The sequence below is a fragment of the Pinus tabuliformis genome, chromosome 2_2 (genome assembly GCF_031772625.1).
Source record: "Pinus tabuliformis cultivar Carrire ecotype Pingquan chromosome 2_2, CPIR1, whole genome shotgun sequence".
Taxonomy (NCBI): domain Eukaryota; kingdom Viridiplantae; phylum Streptophyta; class Pinopsida; order Pinales; family Pinaceae; genus Pinus; species Pinus tabuliformis.
In genome coordinates, this window is record NC_142300.1 from 170,764,914 (window position 1) to 170,785,962 (window position 21,049).

Here is a 21,049-nt window from a genome sequence, read left to right on the forward strand (position 1 = left end):
GCACTCTCCTGGGCTCACACATGAACTGACTCATAGTGTTAACTGCAAAACATATATCCGGTCAAGTGTTGACCAAATACATCAAACAACCAATCAATTGTCTGTATAGAGTAGGATCCACCAACTCGGAATCAAAAGCGTCAAGCTTCTTCCAGTTAGTGATCATAGGTGTAGACATGGGTTTGCAGTCCTCCATGTGAAACCTGCTACGAATATCCACAATGTACTTCCCTTGTCCCAAGAAGAAATGCCCCTCCTCCTGCCACACCTCCAATCCCAGAAAATAATGCATCAAGCCGATATCCTTCATCTCAAACTCTGAAGCAAGATCTCTCTTACATCCCTCAATGAGTCTCTCTGCACCAGTGATGATCAAGTCATCAACATACAACACCATAATGAGAGGCTCCTCACCCACCACAATGAAGTATAGGTTCGGATCAGCCTCACTCTTTGTGAAACCCAACTGCTGCAAGTATGTATGAATCCTCGAGTACCAAGCTCTAGGAGCTTGCTTCAGGCCATAGAATGCCTTTTTCTATCTGCATACATGGGACTCCTTCCCATGCAGCTCAAAGCCCTGTGGCTGCTCAATATAAACCTCCTCCTGAATGAAGCCATTTAGAAATGTAGTCTTCACATCCATCTGGTGGATCTTCCAACCCATCTCTGCTGCAATCGATATAATGGAGTGAATAGATGTATACCGAGCTACGGGAGCAAAGGTCTCCTCATAGTCAACTCCCTCTACCTGTGAGAACCCTCTCAAGACAAATCGAGCCTTGAACTTCTCGATGCTGCCATCTACAGCATGCTTTATCTTGTAGAGCCATCTGGAAGTAACAACTGATTTACCTTCAAGCCTTGACACTACCTCCCAAACATTGTTCTTCATAATAGAAGAATACTCCTCCATCATGGCCTCTCTCCAAACCTACTGGCTGGCTACCTCCTCATAACTAGAAGGCTCGAAGTCAACAATGCTTGTTACCAATGCCATGTAACTACAGAACCGCTCAGGTGGTTTACTCTCTCTAACCTGTCTATTTGGCCCAGCAACTGATGTGGCCTCGCGCAAGGTATCTTGAAGCCACTTGCGCTTCCTCTTCCCTGAGCATACTTCTCCCACCGAGTGAAAGAATCCTCATCATCCTCAGAAGCTTGAACTCCTACAGGCCTGTCAACTGACCTCATGCCTGAACCTGTGCCTATAGATGTTGAAGTACCGTGCAAACTGTCCATTAGTGGACTACCCTGTGAACAGCTCTACGAACTGCCCTGCATGTTGCCCGAAGAACCGCCCACCTGACTCTGAGAGCCACTGCTCACTGATGGCCCTGACACTATAATCAACGTACCTCCTTATCCTTGACCATTGGATCCCTATGACTAACTTAGCTACTCCAGAGGGTCTGGTGACTCTAGATACTCTAACTCTCGTGACCTCCTGAAAGCTCTCTCCTCCTCGAACTTCACATCCCGCCTAACAACCACTTTCCTGTGCGCAGGAATATAAATCCGATAAGCTTTCGAGGTCTCGCTAATACCCACAAAGATGCCCTTGTCTACAGTGGGCTCTAGCTTGGTTTTGTTCTCCTTGGGGACATAGGAACATGTAAGGCACCCAAAGATACAAAAGTGCCCAACATCAAGCTTCATCCCAGAAAAAGCCTCCTCCGGAGTCACATTCCCCAAGGCACGATGTGGACTCCTATTCTGCAAGTACACAACAATGTTGCAGGCCTCTGCCCATAGAAATAAAGGTAACCCCTGATCATGAAGCATGGCTTTGGCAGCCCCTGCAATTGATCTGTTCTTCCTCTCTACAACCCCATTCTGCTAGGGGTAGTAAGGAATTGTGAACTCCCTCCTAATGCCTGCCTGAGCACAAAAATCAACAAACTCACCAAGGGTATACTCCCCTCCATTGTCCGACCTAAGGACCTTGATCTTCCTACCTGTCTGGGTCTCCACAAGAGCTTTGAACTCTTAAAACCACTTGAAGACCTCACTCTTGGTCTTCAAGAAATAAATCCAAGTCTCCCTGAAGTGGTCATCAATGAATAAAACATAGTACTCATAGCCACTCAAGGATACATGAGACATCCGACCACTCACATCGGTATGAATCAAGTCAAGGATCCCGGTCCCTCTGTTGTCACTGCTAGGAAAAGGGGATCTGGCAAACTTCCCCATAGCACATCCTCTGCATACATCAAGGTGATCAGAACTGAAATCTAGCACACCAATGATGATCTCCCGCAATGTACTCAAGGCCCCATGATACATGTGCCCCATCCTGCGGTGCCAAATCTCACACAACTCTTAACTGCTAGATCTGTTGTCGGTCTTGTCCCGGGTGCTGCTACTCAATGCCATCAGGGGTTGGAATGAGAACTTGTACACCTTGGCATGGCGCACACCAATCTCTCTATCTAAAGAAGCTGGAGTTCCCCTAGGATATATAAGCACCTGCCCTCTCCTAAACAACACATCATACCCTCTATCCTCAAGTGCTGAGATGGATATCAGGTTCTTCTTCATTCCAGGCACATATAGAGCATCTGACCCTTTCAAGGGAGGTTTGGGTCCCCTATCAAATGTCAATGTCCCCACACCAACTGCTCTAACAATTTTGTCATCACCAAGTACTACCTCCATATCAGTATCACCCTCTGAAAGCTCTAAGAAGTACTCTCTGACTCCTGTCAAGTGGCAGGAAACACCACCGTCAACATACCAAATGCTAGAAGATGCTCTGCTAGTAGTGGGGAAGGCACACTCCCTCTGAACTTGTATGGTAGGTGATCCTGCACTAGTGGCCTCACAAGCTATGAACCCAAACTCCCGATCAAATCTCTCTGAGAAGCTCTCTATCTCTGCAGAAGCTGCCATGGGTTTGTCTTTCCATTTCTTGTTCTTCTTCTCCGAACACACAACAGCATAGTGTCCCAACTTTTGACAATTCCAACATTTGACTTTGGAATAGTCCTTCTCCTTGTTCTACTGCTTGCCTTTACCTTTGCTTTTGCCTCCACTGTTGGAAGCTTGCTTCTTTGCTCTACCCTACTTGCCTCTTGCTAACAATGTCACATTGTCATCTTCCTCCACTTGTTTGGCTGCCCCAATATTGTTCTTTCTTATCTCATTTTGAATGCAATCATCCCACAACCTCTCCCAGTTGAGAAGGTTTTCCCATGCAACAATGCCATCCACAAAATTCTCCCAAGTCTTGGGAAGACCATTCAAAGCAATTCTCACCAACTCAGTGGGTGCAATGATCTCACCTACGGCTGCCAACTCATCTCTCACTGAAGTGATCTTTGTGAGGTATGTTGTAGCACTGTCAGTCTTAGCCATTTTAATGGCCTTCAGTTTCTCCTTTAGGACCATTTTTCTGTTTTCATTTGAGCTCTGGTAAAGACTGGTCAAGGTTGTCCACATCTCATGTGCATAAGTCTTTCCTCTCACATGAGGAATGACATGGTCTTTGATTCCTTCCAAAATCAATCTTTTTGCCTTAGCATTCTTTTTGTTAAACTCTGTCAACTGTACAGGGTCAGCAAGTACTGCTACTGGGTTCTGTGTGGTATTTACCATAATGCCCCAGACCTGCTTCTTCAAAAATGCTATGGATTCTCTCCTTCCATGCACTGTAGTTGTTCTGCCCATCCAACCTGTCTTCAACTCTCAAACCCAAAGACATGTTTCACTGTCCTATCAAACTGAAATTTTCAAATCTGTGGTAAAGGTTTCTGTTTTTTGTGTAAAAATCAGCGTCTTGTAATTTTCACTTTGTTGTTCCAAACTGCACTTTTCAGCCAACCAAGCTCTGATACCATGAAGAAATTTCAACCCCCACTCCGGTTATCAGTTTTCCTTATCATTCCATGCATTTAGTTTTAAATCCAAGCATGATAAGTCTGAAAATGATAATATTTTTCTGAAAACACAAATTTAGAGATTTTACAACTGCTGAAATTGCATAAATAAACACAACAAAATTATGATAGCCACACACAGAAAATAACACAGTGATTTTTGGTCAATGTGACCCTAGAAAAACCCCCTACAACTCTTGGGGAAAACCAGTTTGAGAGCTCTTCTTTATTTCTAAAAATGCTTTTACAAAGAAACGGAAATACACAGTAAAAATTCCAGCAGCCACAAATTACAACTTATCTCGATTTTCGTGCTTGAACTTTGCTCGAAAATCGTGCCAATCAACAAACAGCCAAAACAGAAATTTTTACAACAATAAAACAACATTAAATGTTGTACGGCCAGCCTCGAAAAATGTGCCCATAACTTGTTGTCCCTCTTCCTCGATTTCTGTGCATTTCTCTTGCTGTACAGTTTTTCCTTGGGATGCGTGCCAATAAATGTTGCTACCTAGATTCGCTGAAATGTCTTCTTGTTGCTCTCCTTCACTTCCTCACTGCTCAGAAATTTTCTCCTTGCCCTCTCTTCTCTTTCTCTCAAATGCTCATGAAAAAATGAATGATCCTTTCCTCTTCTCTTCTCCTTTTATTCTCTAAATGACCTTTTGGGTTACCCTAAGATCTAATGGCTGAGATTCATTTAGATCTAGGGATGAGAATAAATGTGCATTTAATTCTCACTTTCTATTTTTTAACTCACCCACTTAAATAAAGACCCACTTAGCCTTTTATTTCCATAGTCACTTTTCACTTTCTAATTCTTCATTCACTTTAATAAAGTCACCTTTAAATTAGAATGTAACTTTACCACTTATAAAGTCACTTTTAAATTAAATTGACTTTACCACTTATAAAGTCACTTTAGGAGAAAAGTAAAAAATAAATTTGGACACTTTTCCCTAGGCCAAAGATCAAAGCCTTAGGGAACCACTTGTCCTCTGGTACCCAAATTTTAACAATTCCAACCGAATCATGTGATCATCATATGTATCTCGTCATCATGCCATGTACATCCTTGCTCATCTTTGCTTGTCTCTGCTTATCTCATGTTGAACATTCTCGAAACTAAAGAAGAATTGCTACAGGGGAACTCCAACTACCACTCTGTCTCTATCACCATCACGGAGACTCTGCTACCACCCGGAACCATCATCATCATCGGCGAGCCATAGCAACCACCCGAAACTAAAGACAATGGGCGAGATCAACCTACCCTAATGCGTAGGGATCACACTCTACCCCAAAGTCCCTGACAATAGGTGAGATCAAGTTATCGGAGGTAAGGATCACACTCTACCTGATTATCCCTAATCATACATCTTACCCCTAAAGAGTCAGATGGTAGAACACTTACATCCACCGACATGGGCGAGATCCACCTACTGCAAGGGATAGGGTGATCCAGGTGGATATTGGTGGCCACCTGCCAAGTCCACTTGGACCCCCACCATTGTTTCTTTCAGCTTTTCAGTTTCCTTAATTGTAGCACAGTTTACTATTTTTAGCAGTTTTTCGGGTCCTGACCTATTTTGCTCTTCCCAAAGTTGTAGTTCTCGGATAGATCTTTCTAACGAGATATTGTGTGCATCAAATGGAGATCGTATGCTAAAGTTACGACACCGGGAAGTTGATGTACCAATTTACCCAAACGGGGCCCACAGTTTGGCATTTCATCTTCTAGGGTTAGGTTTTTGGATTTTTAGGGTTTTCCATTGTTTCTCAACAATAAATAGGCCTTCGAGCCTCATTGTAACACAGTTCAGAGGCATGTAGCCGCCACATCTCTTCTCATAGATAAGCTACCATCGCCCTAGCTGGTTTATTTCCATTGTTGTTTGTAAGCATATTTCAGTATTTTACATTAATGAAATGAAGTATTATTTCTGTTGCATCTCTGTGTTTATGGTTATCTCTGTAATTTGTTGTGTTCCTGTTTAAATCTGGATCAGTGGTATTAGAGCAGTCTCATTTTTCTCTGTTTTTTTTTGCATGTCCCCAACGAGGTCGGGATATAAGGAGTTAGGGCTTGAACTTGTCGAACCTTTGCAAGACCAGCCTCGCAAATCCTGACGGCCTCCCATGGCAAATGAAAAGAAAGACGAGGAGGCAGGAGATCCTATCAAAATCTTGCTCGAAGAGGCCCTCAAGCGACAACGGAATGCGATGATGGACAGCTTTGCCCAGATCCTTCAGCAGCTACCCAGGGGCGACGCATCGGCTTCCCACAGCTACTCTGGAAACGACACACCATTTAAGGTACAAGTTAATTTTGATATTCGAGGGTCAGATAGAGGTAGATGTCGTCGATAAATGGTTAAATCTGCTAGAGGGTTCTTTTTATGTTCATGATTTTTCCAGTCGGGAAAAGATTATTTTCGCTCTTCTCAAAGCAACCCCCCACGTCAAGAACTGGTGGGAAACCTACCGCGAGCAAAAGGATGAAAGTACAAGCTCACTATTTTTAGCCGCACCCACCTGGGATTCATTCCGGGATGCCATCAAGGAGCAGTACTACCATGTCGAAAGCTATGAGGATCAATACATAAAGTGGACCACGCTGCGGCAGGGAAGGGACCAAGACGTACCGAAGTTTACCAATATTTTCCATACCCTTCGCACAAAGTTGGGTATCAACGATTCGGAGCAGCATTTGGTACTCAAATACCGCGGCTGCCTGCACAAGTACATTCAGGAAGAAATATAATTCCTGAACATCCCCTCGCTCGGCACGGCATACCGATATGTCGTCAAGGTCGAGCAAAAGTTTAAACAGAAGAAGTGAGACTTTATATCTGCGAATCCGAAGCAAGGGAAAAGTGCCCCCAAACCACAGAACAAAGGACAAAGCCAAGGCAGGGCGGCCCAAGACAACCCGCCAAAGCTGCAAGCAAAGAACAGTGTCGTGAAGCCGAAAAAGGACACAGGAAAGTGGTATGAGTTCCATAAGAGCTCCACTCACAACACAAGTGAGTGTCGGGCCAAGCAGTCACTGGTGGCTGAGCTAAAGGTTTCAAAATCAGATGCATGTTCCAACTCTGAGTCAGAACCCGACAAGGGGAATGACAAAGGGAAGCATATTATCGATGCAGATCCCAATACCACCGTTGCCACCACGAAGATCCAGAAGGAGGAACCCGAAGATCCAGAAGAGGAGGAGCATCTCTTCCACTCCCAGATGTGGGTAAAGGGCCCCTATTATAGATCATTATCGACAGCAGGAGCCAAAAGAACCTCATTTCGGCAGAGGTCGTGAAGTGGCTAGGCTTACCGACCACAACACATCCACAATCGTACACCATTGGGTGGCTTCACCAAGGACGAGATCTTCGCGTGAGCCAGCAGTGTCGCCTTCCATACAACATCAATCCCTTCACAGATGAGGTATTGTGTGACATTACTCCCCTTGAAGTTTGTGATGTATTATTAGGACAACCATGCTTGTGGAAGCGACATGTTGTGTATGAATCGAGGCCCCATGCTATTATTATTACTTGGGGAAATAAGTTGTACAGGATACCGGAGGTAGCACCGCCTACCGCCATCTCTTTGGTTACTGCAAAACAATACAATAAGCTCATTTCCAAAGCCGGGAAATTTGTTTTCATGATGCTATGCCCTCAAGGAAAGAAGGCGGCAGTGGCCATGACCTCTAGACAAGGCCCCTCTGCACGACAACTACAGGTGGACAAGGTCATGGAGGGGTATGAGGACATCTTCACCTCTCGCGAAGGGGTTCCTCTGCACTGTCAGGTCAAGTACTCCATCGATCTGACCCCAAGTGCGCCACTGCTCAATGGACCAATCTATCGGCGCTCTGTTCTGGAGAACGATGAAATCAAGAGGTAGATTCAGGAGCTGTTGCAGAAAGGTCACATCCATCCGAGTTCATCGCCCTATGGGAGCCCGATTGTATTGGTATAGACGAAGGATGGGACTTGGAGACTCTGTATTAACTATCGGGCGCTGAACAAGATCACTGTCCATAATAGGTACCCAATCCCATGAATTGATGACCTCCTGGACCAACTGAAGGGGGCAAAATATTTCAGCAAGATCGATTTGAAGTCAGAATATCACCAGGTACCAATCGAACCCTCCAATGTGTGAAGACTGCCTTCAAAGCCAAGGAGGGCCTTTTCGAATGGTTGGTTATGCCTTTCGGATTGACGAATGCTCCTGCAACCTTCATCAGGCTAATGGATGACATCTTGCGGCCATTCACCAACTCATTTGTAGTGGTATACTTGGATGACATCTTGATCTTCAACCAGAGGTGGGAAGAGCACCTCCACCACATCCGACAGGTTCTCCAAACACTGCGACAACACAAGTTATGTGCCAATTTGGAGAAATGCACTTTTGGCATAACCCAGGTTCAATATCTGGGATACATTATTGATGAATAGGGGGTGCATGTGGATCCAGCCAAGATCCAAGTCATTCAGGATTGGCCATCTCCAACCACTCTGACAGAGCTTCGCAGCTTTCTAGGTTTTTCTAACTTCTACCGCAAGTTCATGTTGGGATTTTCTCATATCACTTGGCCCTTGAGTTAAGTCACCAAGGGATGAGCGAAAGCAAAATTCTTTTGGTCTGAATCTCAACAAAAAGCATTCACAGAGTTGAAAGATCGCCTCTACACGGCACCAGTGCTCGCATTCCCAGACTTGCAACAACCATTTAAGGTCGAGACAGATGCCTCTGACTATGCTATTGAGGCAGTCCTTACTCAATACGGGCATCCAGTGGCATATCACAATGAGACACTTTCAGACACAGTCTGAAAGTATCCCACTTATGACAAAGAGATGTATTCCATTGTGCAGGCCTGCCGACAATGGAAGCATTACATTTTGGAGAGGGAAACGGTCATCCACACAGAACACCGACCCCTGTAGTTCATACAGACCCAAGGGAAATTGCAGAATGATCGCCATCAGAAGTGGTCCACATACTTGCAACAGTTCCATTTGAATATCAAGTATAAGAAGGATAGCACCAATAATGTTGCAGATTGCCTCAATCGACCACCGATCGTGGCGTTAACCATCGTGCTCAACTCTTGTGGGCACAAGACTTCTGATTGGCCACTTCTCTACAAAAGCGACCCAGAATTCGGCCACACATACCAGACACTCTTGGAGGGTCAGCATGTTCCAGATTTTCACCTCCAGGATGCCCTGTTATGCCACCCGGGTCACCTTTGTGTTCCTTAAAGCGAGTGTGCCAAGATGATTTGTGAAGCACACTACAGTCGGGCTGCTGGCCATTTCGAGGTCGAGAAAACGGTGGCAGTACTACAGAAGTATTTCTATTGGCCGAATCTTCGACAGGATGTCGGGAAGTACATCAAATCATGCACTGCCTGCGCCATTGCCAAACCGACCATCAAGAAGCAGGGCCTCTATACCCCGCTGCCTACCCCTAGCCGACCTTGGGAATCCATCTCCATGGATTACATGTCAGGCCTTTCTTCCACTAAGCATGGAAACGACTGTGTTTTTGTGGTCGTCGACAGGTTCTCGAAGATGGCCATTATGGCGGCCTGCAAGAAGAATATCACAGCAGAAGCCACTACTAAACTCTTCTTTGAACGAGTGTGGGTACACTTTGGGATCCCACAGTCTATCATCTCAGATCAGGACAGCAAGTTGCTCAGTACATTTTAGTCTAGTCTCTGGTCGATGCTATACACCAAACTCACTAAGTCCACGCCTTCCATCCTCAAACTAATGGCCAGACAGAGGTGGTCAACAGGATGATCGTACACATTCTGCGCATGTACAACTCAAAGCATCCACGCACATGGGACGAGAGCCTCCCCTATGTTCAACACAGCAACAACCGGGCTCTCCACAGCTCGACTAGCCACAGCTCTTTTCAGGTGAGCTTGGGATTCCAGCCACTATGTCCCATTGATGTGGCCATGCCATTTACAGCTACTCACGTAGATTCGGCTCATGTCCAATCTGAAACAAATAAGGCAAATAGCTTCATTGAACACATCCAACATATTCGCCAGCAGGTCCATGACATTCTGGAGAAATCAAATGCCAAGTACAAGCAGCGACATGATCAACATCAGGTGCCACACAAGTTTCAGGTGGGTGACAAAGTCTGGTTGCATTTGCAAAAGGAACGCCTTACCGGAGCCTATGAGAAACTCAGACCACTCCGATATGGTCCTTACACCATTACCAAGGCTGTGGGAGACCATGCATTTGTGCTCAGCATTCCCCCATTCCTTGGCCTACACCCAATGTTCAACGTGGACCGCCTTTGGCCATACTTGCCACCATTACTCGACACATTCGACATTGCAAAACAGCGCACACCCACAGAGTTAAATCCAGATTGCATGGAACAAGCTACAACTGATCGGATCATGGACACACAAATCAAGCACACTCGCCAGTAGAATATCCAACTGTATCGAGTTGTCAAAGCAGGCCAACTCCTTCACCAAGGCAAGTGGCTCACCAGGGACCAAGTTTAGCAGAAGTTTCCTCATCTCATGGAGGAACTCAACGCAATGGGGACCATTGCTTCCTAAGGGGGGAGGAATGATCCAGGTGGATATTGGTGGCCACCTGCCAAGTCCACTTGGACCCCCACCATTGTTTCTTTCAGCTTTTCAGTTTCCTTAATTGTAGCATAGTTTACTATTTTTAGCAGTTTTTTGGGTCTTGAACTTCCAGAGCCGTTTTGAGGCCCTAAACGACATTTTTCGGGAAAACTAGGAGCGACATGGGTCCATGGACCGATGTTGCTCTTCCCAAAGTTGTAGTTCTCGGATAGATCTTTATCTTTCTAACGAGATATTGTGCGCGTCAAACAGAGATCGTATGCTAAAGTTACAACCCCAGGAAGTTGATGTACCAATTTACCCAAACGGGGCCCACAATTTGGCGTTTCATCTTCTAGGGTTAGGTTTTTGGATGTTTAGGGTTTTCCATTGTTTCTCAACAATAAATAGGCCTTCCAGGCTCATTGTAACACAGTTCAAAGACATGTAGCCACCACATCTCTTCTCAGAGATAAGCTACCATCGCCCTAGCTGGTTTATTTCCAATGTTGTTTGTAAGCATATTTTAGTATTTTACATTAATGAAATGAAGTATTATTTCCGCTGCATCTCCATGTTTATGGTTACCTCTGTAATTTGTTGTGTTCTTGTTTAAATTTGGATCATAGGGATCGCACTCTATCACAAGTCCCACAACCCATTGACCAAATGGAAGAGGTTATACCACAGAGTGGGTAGGACGCTCACTGGGGCATACTCTGACTAGGGGAGATCCCAGGTCTCAACATCCTATCGGTCAAAGGTCTCTCATCCCCAGCAGCCCAATAGCTCCATTCCTCACCCTGGGAGCTCAACCAAGGGGGGAGAGCACTGCTCAGTGTTCTTGATCAGCCCAGACCCTTATTCGAAAGGGTCATCTCAACTAGTCCAAGTTGCTTTCTGAAGACCAAGAACTTCCCTTTCGGCAAAGCCTTGGTGAGGATATCGGATATCTGCTCAGCTATCAAAATGTGGAGGAGTCTCACGGCTTCTCTCTGCACCATGTCGTGGATAATAATATTTGATCTTTATATGCTTGGACTTGTCATGTAACACAAGATTCTCTGACAAACGAATCCCACTCTTGTCGCAATAGATAACTGTCGTGTCCAAAACCTGCTCAAATAGCTCTCCAAAGAGCTTCCTCAACCAAACTGCTTCACAACTCGCCAGGTTCGCTACAATATACTCAGCCTCAACAGCTAAGGGCTACGGATTTATGCTTCCTACTCATCCACGATATCTTGGTGGATCCCAGACTAAAACAGCATCCGGAAGTACTCTTCTTGTCAACAATACTGCCAGCCCAATTTGCATTTGTCTATCCATGTAGTCTAACATCTCCAGCGGCATATCTCAGTCCAAGGTTAATAGTCCCATGTAGATATCTCAATACATACTTGGCAGCAATCCAATGTACATGGTGAGGCTCGGTCATAAATTGGCTCAAAGTGTTAATTGCAAAGCATATGTCAGGGCGAGTATTCACAAGGAACATCAAAGCACCAACCAGTTGTCTATACTCTGAGGGGTTTGCTAGGTCCGGTCTAGCAACTGTCCACATAGCTTCTTGAAATTCATCTCCATAGGTGTACGCAAGAATTTGCACTCAACCATGCCAAATCTTTCCAACAATTTTACAACATGTTTTCCTTGTGAGAGGAAAATCTCGCCCAGGTTTTGCCATACTTCTAGTCCCAAATAATAGTGCATCAAACCAAGATCTTTCATTTCGAATTCAGAAGTCAACTCCCTCATACATTCTAGAATGAGAGGGTCTGCACCTGTCAAGAATAATTCATCAACATATAATACCAAAATGAGAGGCACCTTGGATCGTTTTGAAGTACAAGTTTGGATCGGCACTGCTTCTTGTAAATCCCAGCCTCATCAAGTAATTTTTGATGCGAGCATACCAAGCACGAGGGGCTTGCTTCAATCCATAGAGAACTTTCTTCAATCGGCATACATGGGTCTTCTTGTCATGAACTTCAAATCCTAGAGGTTGTTCAACATACACTTCTTTTTGAAGCAAACAATGTAAGAACGTATTCTTCACATCCATTTGATGAAGAGTCCATCCCAAACTGGAAATGAGGGCAACTATCAAACGAATGGTTGCATATTGGGCCACAAGAGCAAATATGTCATCATAATCTTCTCCCTCTTTTTGGGAGAATCTACAGGCTATGAACCTCGCCTTGTATTTTTCAATGCTTCCATCAGCCCCATGCTTGATCTTGTAGAGCCATTTGGAGGTCACCATTGATCTTCCCTTTGGTCTCGGCACAACATCCCATACGTCATTTTTCATAATAGACTCATATTCTTCGACCATAGCATCCTTCCAGACTTGTTCCTTCACGACTTCTTCAAAGGTATGAGGCTCAACTTGAATCATATTGCTCATAGCAACAACATATGCTTGGTACCTACATGGCTTCTTGCTTTCCCTGAAAGTTCCACGAGCAACAACATGTTTCTCAGCATCTTGTAGTGTGTCCTTGAGCCAAAGTGGTATTTTCCTCGCAGGGGGATCACATGGAGGAGGATCCAAGGGGTCCATAGGCTCCATGGGATCATCAACAATGTCCTTCTCAGATTCAGGCACAGAAGGACCTTCTAGAATATCCATATCATCACTCTTGTCTTCAGGAGGAGGCGGAGGGAGGTCCCTTGCTTTTCCAAGGGCAACATCTTCATCGAATGTTACATCCCTGCTAATTTCAACCTTCCTTTGACCATAAATATATTCTAAATGCTTTAGAATCTTCACAATATCCAACGAACATACCTTTTCTTATTGTGGCTTCTAGCTTGTTTCTTTCGTCTTTCGGCACATGGAAGTATAAGGAGCAACCAAAAATTCAAAAAATGATCAATATCAAGTTTGACCTATGAATACTTCCTCGGGGGTCTTGTTGTCCAAAGCTTGATGAGGCAACCTATTTTGAACATATACCACTGTGTTTGTTGCTTCAACCCAAAGGAACTTTGGCAGCTTTTGATCATGGAGCATGGCTCGGGCAACTTCCACAATGGACATGTTCTTTCTCTCAGCCACTCCATTTTGTTTGGGAGTGTAGGGCACAATAGTCTCCTTCTTAATTCCTTCCTTCTTGCAAAAGTCTATAAATTCATTTGAGATGTATTCCTCACCATTGTCGGACCTGAAGATCTTTATTTTCTTCCCTGTATGATTTTCAACCAAAGCCTTGAACTCCTTGAATATTTCAAATGCCTCATCCTTGTGCTTCAAATAATATATCCATGTCTTCTTTAATAAATCGTCAATGAAGGAGATGTAATAGAGATGTAATAGAGATGACCCCCAAGTGAATGCACGGGCATTGGACCACATCAAAATGAATGAGATGAAGAATGTCTTTCGTCTTATTTTTTCTAGAGGGGAATGGTCCCCTTGTCTTCTTTCCACTAGCACACCCAGGGCATACTCCATCATGTTGAGCTTGAACATCGAGGATCCTAGAGACCAACTTCTTCAATTTTGGAAGAGCATCATAATGTAGATGGGCCAGCCTTCGATGCCACAGCTTGCTTTGATGATTTGTATTATGGACCATAGCTAGAAGGGGTCTTCTAGTGACTCTATAGAGTCCTTCAAACCTAGATCCCAATGTGAAGGCATTTCTCATATAGGATCCAATAGGCCAAGTAAGTACTTTTCCTTTGATGAATGCAACCCTCATTCCTTTATCCTCCAAAATAGATATCGATACCAAATTCTTCTTCAATCCTAGCATATACATCAGATCATGAAGCAAAACAAATTCGCCGAAGTCCAAGTGAAATTTGACAAAACCAAAACCCTTTACGGGATGAGTGGAGTTGTCACCAAGAATAATCTTCAAATCGGTCTCCCTTTCTACCAAATTAGAGAGAACCTCCTTATATCTAGAGAAGTGATGAGAGGCCCCACTACCAACCAGTCAACTATCCCAAGTATCCGAGGGAGATGAACTAGATAATGCGAAAATATGAATATATTCAGATTGATCAGTAGCATTACTTTCATACCTGGAGTTCCTTGACTTCTTTGGTGGACGATAGCTATCGTCACAATCATCGGGAGAGTCTTGTCTTCTTCTTTCATTTCTCCTTCCATCTCTTCATTCATACGACCTATTATTGTTGAAGCCACAGTTATTGTTGTAAGACCTTGAAGAGTTTCTTCTTGGAGCATCTCTCTTTTCGGGATAATCTCGACCATAGTGACCCTTTCGATGACAATTGTAGCATTCAACATCTTTATCTCGCCTTCTTGAATCCTTGGAATCTCGATTGGATTGAGGAGGTCTTCTTGATTTAGATGGCTTTCCCTTTCCTTTCTTCACATTCTTCTTCTTCCCTTGAGCAACGAAGGCAATGGGCTCTCCTTCATTTGGCCTTTGAATTCTTCCTCTAGATATCATCAATCTTTCCTCTTGATTGCATAAAGCAAGTAGCTCATCAAAAGAAGGGATCCTTTCCCTATTGTTGATAGAAGTAATGAACATGTCCCATGAAGAAGGAAGGCCACTAAGGGCAGTCATCACCAATTCCCTATCAGGTATAATTTCTTGAGCAGTCCGGAGTTGGTCCCTGATCTCAATGATTCTTATGAAGAATGATTGCATAGTTTCTCCCTTATGCAACTTAGACTCCTTGAGTTGATTTTTCAATTCCATTATGTGGCTCAAATTGTTTACCTCATACATGCCAACAATCTTATCATACATTTCTTTGGAAGTCTTCAAGGATGAAATATAAACAAGTAGATGATCTCTTAAAGAATCAATAATAATCTTCTTAGCTTTAATCTCACCTTTCTTATACTTGGATTTGGTAGCTTGAGGAGCATTTTCTGGTGGTGGTGAGATATTTCCTTCCATGTACTCCAAGACATCATACTCATCTAAAGTGACATTGATCCTGGTCTTCCATGTTGCAAAGTCAGATGAGTCAGATAGCTTTTCATTATCCTTGAAATAAGAGGTAGACATTTTTACCAAAAGATTTCACCCTTTCAAACAACTCCTTAGTAGATGGATGCTCTTGCTCTATGTCTCTTAGGCTTGTCTTCACCTCAGCTCTCATAGCATGTTAATTTTTCATCAACTATTCTATGTTGCAACTATTACTTCAACAATATCCAAAAGCATCCAATTTAACAATTTCCACTTCTTCAATTAACCAATGATAGTAGAGCAATAGTAAATCAAACAATTATACAAATGCACAATGAAACACAACCAAGAGACAAGAGACACAATATTTGGTCAATGACCGGGGAAAAACCCCACAAGGAGGAAACCCTTTGCAATTCTTTTATTAGATTGTCTTCAAATGTTCAACAGAAAGAGTACATCATTCAAGAGTCAAAGTCAAACCTTTGACTAGCCAATATCCAATATTCAAGTATGCCAACCAAAAATCTAAATATCATCCAATAGTCAAATCTGGTCAAAGTCAACTCTAGTCAAAGACAACAATAGCATCAGCAGTCAATGGTCAATGGTCAACTGTCCTCCAATTCAGCTCAGTCAACAGTTAAAAGATGTGGCCTAATGAGTTCGTCAAAGTGCCTTGAAAACATTCCCAAAACTCCTCCTCAACCTTGGTCAAAGTCAAAGTCAAAATCTGCTACAACACCCTAGTTGCAGGTCTAAAGTCAACACAATCAAAGTCAACAGATTGCCTTGGTTTGTGTGCCCAGAAACTCGGCCTGCCCAAACAGACATTCTCCCAAAAAATCAAACTCAAACTGCCCAGAAAGGCAAAGTCAACGCAGGTCAATGCTTGGTCAAAGTGCAGAAAAATTGCAGATTTTAGCCTCCTGAAATTCGTCCTCCTTTCAGCCCACGCGTGTGGAGCAATTATGAGTTGTATGAACCAATCAAATGAGGAGAGAGAATGATATGTGATGAGTTGATGTGGTGCCAAATGAACAGGACTCAACTTGTATTTATATGCATCTTGAGGGGTGCCATCTTATCCTTGAGAAGTGTCATTTGACCCAAGGCTGACCTTGACAATTTTGTACTTGTAGGCTTGACTTCAAAAATCCACTTTTCCTTATCCGAATTGAGTGCTTCAAAAGTCAATTTTTATCCTCTCAAAAAGAGGAATTGAATGTAATGGTTGGAATTGTCACTGAGCTGCCAAATTAACATCTATTGCGTATGTTTTTCTTCTATTGTTCCTTGCTGTTCCACCACATTGTTAATGTTATTGTTCTCTCTACATAATTGCTAATGATGATATGACGTTATCGGGTGAAAGTAATGTGAAAATGTTGAAAAACGCTTAAAAATGCAATTATCTACAATAGAGAACAATCTAGCCCTAAAATTAACAATTTATATGTACTAGAAGGGGTCCAAATGGGTGTCTCTTGGGGCAGAGCCAAATTGATCACATGTAGGCCGACTTGACATCTTGTGGTGTCTAAAATCCAAATTTAAAAATTCAATTTCCTGCGTTTGAAAAGGCCATGAAGAGCATGCCTTATAGAAAAAATTCTTTTTACAAATCAATAAATAATTTCTCTTTTATCACAAGCATGAAGAACAAGCTAAGTATAATTTTTCTTTTATCACAAATGTAATTTATATTTTATCTTTAAAAGTACAAATTGTACATCATGAAGACCAACCATAGCTACAAAATTAAACACTCCCTCTTAGCTAGGGAGGTATTTATAATGACTTTGCAGATGTTCTCTATTGAAATATTTTTTTATAAGAATATGGTCTCACAACTCATATCATCAACATCATAATCATCCAGGTCAACACTCTTGACCTATAACAATCATAGCATTCACTCAATACCATTATCCAGGTTAGCATACCTAACCTATGGTACATCATCAATATCCACTAGGTACCATCATCCAGGTTAGCACACCTAGCCTATGCTACAACATCAATATCAACTAGTCACCATGATCTGGTCAGTGCCTCAACCTCATGGTATACGGACAAGTACAAGTTTGCCATCACCAACACGACCAAACCTTAGAGAATATCCACGTTCTAACTTTACAGGGTTGGGCAAACCCTGGAGGACATCCACATCCTCACTCCATAGGGTTTGCCATTACCATTGTCAAACCCTAAAGGACATCTACGTCCCAACTCCATAAGCCCCATTCCAGGCCATACTTCATAGGCCTCGCTCCAAACCATATTCCACAGGTCTCACTCCAAGCCATGATGTTATATGGGCTCACTCAACGAGTAACTGAGCCTAATGTTGAAAGGCATCCACTCTTATAGAGTAATCGAACCAAAACATTGAAAGGGACCCGCTCTTATAGAGTGACCGGGCCAAAACACTGAAAGGTACCCACTCTTTTGAGTGACCAGTCCTTGAGGACCATTCTTCCTAATCCAGGTCAACACACTTGACCTAGGAAGAATGACCATCCTCTGTTACATCACCATCACTCCCTCTCACTAAGAGAGTGTTATAGCCGCTACAACAACACAAACTTTTTGGGCATATCCAAAATTTTGGGTGCCCCTCTACTTTCCTAAGGTCATAAAGGCTATGGTCATGTTTTGAATTGATCAATTCCTCGTGACCCAATTGCTATCACACCCTGTCAGTGCCCTCCTCACACGATGCATATTGCATTGATGGATTAGGGTTTTGAGGGTGGTGGCTCTAATAAGGCATTACAGGCCTCACGCACCCTTACATTTCATCTTTAAATGAGCATTGTAATAAGCTAAAGATACCTTGTGTTAATGAACAATGGCTTCTCCCCAATTGCATTAGGATTTAAGAAAGCATGACTTTGCTTACACACTTGTTAAACCCTAAACTATCATGACGAAAGTCTCAACTATGTTTTAGTGTAATCCCAAGCTTTAATATGTTTTCTCTTGATCACTTTATCGTCGCATCATGTAGAGAAAATAATTACATATCACATCACCTACAATCATCAAGTTAGTTTATGTGCTTGATTGCCACATTGTTGAAGAAAAGACCTTATTGGGGCATGAAAGGCTAATCCTTCAAAATGCCACAAAATGCTTGTCATATCGCACTGTCAAAAGGCATTGGGAACATTGCATATCCCTTGAAGCTTACATGCGCTTCTTTATTCTTGCCATGCATCTTAGGTTTTTTTTTAATATAAACATTATTATATGATGTCATTTAACTAACTTATGGCTACTTTGTGCTATGCAGGGTCAGCAAAAGCAACGCACTTAAGACTCTTATTAAGGCACAAATAGAAGTCCTATTCCCTGCCCATGTGATGGAGAGATGTTTATAAAATATAACATAAGGCAAAAGACTTTTAAAAGTATGGGTATGAATGTCAAGGATTGTAAAGGGGTGATGGGACCGCAAGCCAACATTTGCATGAAGCAAATTGTTATTTTATATATATATATATATATATATATATATACTTGAGCAGCTACCAAGTTAGCACTATGAAGATTTATATCTAAGCCAACTGCTATGGGAATGTGGTATATATATGTTATATCAATATCCCATTCCAACAACGCAAGGAAATAATAACAAAATGCTATGTGGAATGGTTGCACGGAGGTATTATGCCAAGTGTAGTTTCAAGCCTTTGCTGGTGCGATTAGACTGGAATGGAGAAGACATAGGTGCGGAATTTGGAGCGACATGGTGCAGGACATGACATACTTTGAAGGTTTGGCAAGATGCAATCACACGAGGTGGCATCTGAAGGCATAACAAACCAGCGTTGAAGTCATCAAAGGCATCATACGCCAGGTCATATATTGACACAGTGTTGGAAGAAGAGACAGTGCAAATGAAGAGCACATTCTCCGATACATGGCATGAGTAATTTGGTCAATGTTGTGACACCTTGTTGGGTGAGTAGATTGAAACTATTCAATCCAATGGCATGCGGCACCTCACTAAAAGGATGAAACCTCGTGGGGTATTTGATGTTATTGTTATAATACATAATAGAAATAGCTTGCTTGCATTAGCTGGGATACCACTCATTGCACAAAAGATGATGAGCCTGGAGTTGAGTTCTAAAGGGGCCTTGCTTGCAGCATTTGATGATTTGCTTCCTCTTCCTAAATATTTTGAAGGTGCATTCGTTAAGGGAGTTGATTCTCTTTCGTGGATGGCAAACAACACCCAAAAACTATTTCCTTCGCAAAAGGAAATAAAGTTCCTCGGGTTGACAATGCTAAAACATAGATGCAATTTTTTCGTGGTGGAGAATACCCCAATTGTAAAAGCAGAGCAAGTGAGAAAGTAGACACTTAAAGGGATTCATATTTCTTTAGGATTAGCAGAGGGCTCTTAACAGATACCATTTTACAATCAAGTACAACTCTGGGGCACAGCTCTTCCAACAAATTCACCAAATATTCTTGGCATATTTGATCCATATGGGAGAGCAGGAATTCGTGGAGACTAGCTGCTAAGAACAAGCTTAGAGGATTGGTTCTTGCTCATTACATCGCAGAGTTTTGTGCAAGTGGTGATTCAAATCCTTATAAGTTTGATATGGACTTACACAAGAGTTCACACCAATTGCTAAGCATGACATTGGACAATTTCCTGGTTTAGAATTATTAGAAAACACAATTCTGCATCTTCAGAACCTGCTTTTGTATAATCTTGCTGCAAAAGGCATGTCAAGACTAGCACATCATCACATTTCGTTGGGCAAGGAGATAAAGAATGTATGTCATGGAGAATACAATGTGCGATAACACATGTTTTTACTCGTTAGATGAGGGATGTATGCAAAGTTAAATGTAAGGTTGATCACCAAGGATTGCACCATTCCCAAAAGATCAATGAATTGCGGGTACTATAATGCACGAAGTGATTCAGTCATACACCAGTGCAATCACAGGATTATCGCACAAACCAGCCCCAAATGTAAGAAATGCATGAAGCTTGGACGTAGATGATCGTAGCACGGAGCAACACTTCACAGATTCAAGTCATAAAGTCATAGAGCAGGACCCGAAAAACTTGGGGATTTATGCAACATGGCCTCCACTGCAACTATGCAACCTCAAGTTGCAAATTCGCATCGCAAAACCTTATACAGGAGATAGAAAATGTGACCTCCACTGTATTGTGACTATGCAACCTCTCCCAAGGTCACTAAGTCACATAATCACTCTTGAAAGTCATGGGCCAGTGCGACTTGCATCAGATTGCGATCATGCAACCTCCATAAGTCGCATCTCAATCTACGACCTCTAGTATGGGCTCAAGATGTTATTGGACTGAGGCATAGATTGCATTTTTTAATTCCTAGTGTTTAGAAACAAACGCCAACCAAATGCGACTTGCGATCATGCTAAAGTTGTAAATCACACCCTCAAGTCATAGTTGGCAAATGAAACCTGCTCTGGAATTATGGAGAAAAGGTGTGACCAGCATTATGACCCATCGATGCAACCAGTGCATCAAGCCTGCAAGTCACTTTGAAATACGACCTATTTGTTAAGTCAAAATGCAATCGGTGATAAAAAGAATGGGTGTACTCTGCTATATTAAAGAG

The 21,049-nt window shown here is 42.8% G+C and overlaps 1 protein-coding gene and 1 pseudogene across 1 annotated transcript in view; one reads left to right on the forward strand and one right to left on the reverse strand.

Annotated features, from left to right (window-relative positions):
- LOC149191961 (isocitrate dehydrogenase [NAD] regulatory subunit 1, mitochondrial-like) overlaps positions 1-21,049 on the reverse strand; it is a 182,003-nt gene that overhangs the window by 9,098 nt on the left and 151,856 nt on the right. The window lies entirely within an intron of this gene.
- Positions 19,347-20,146, forward strand: LOC149191962 (uncharacterized; annotated as a pseudogene).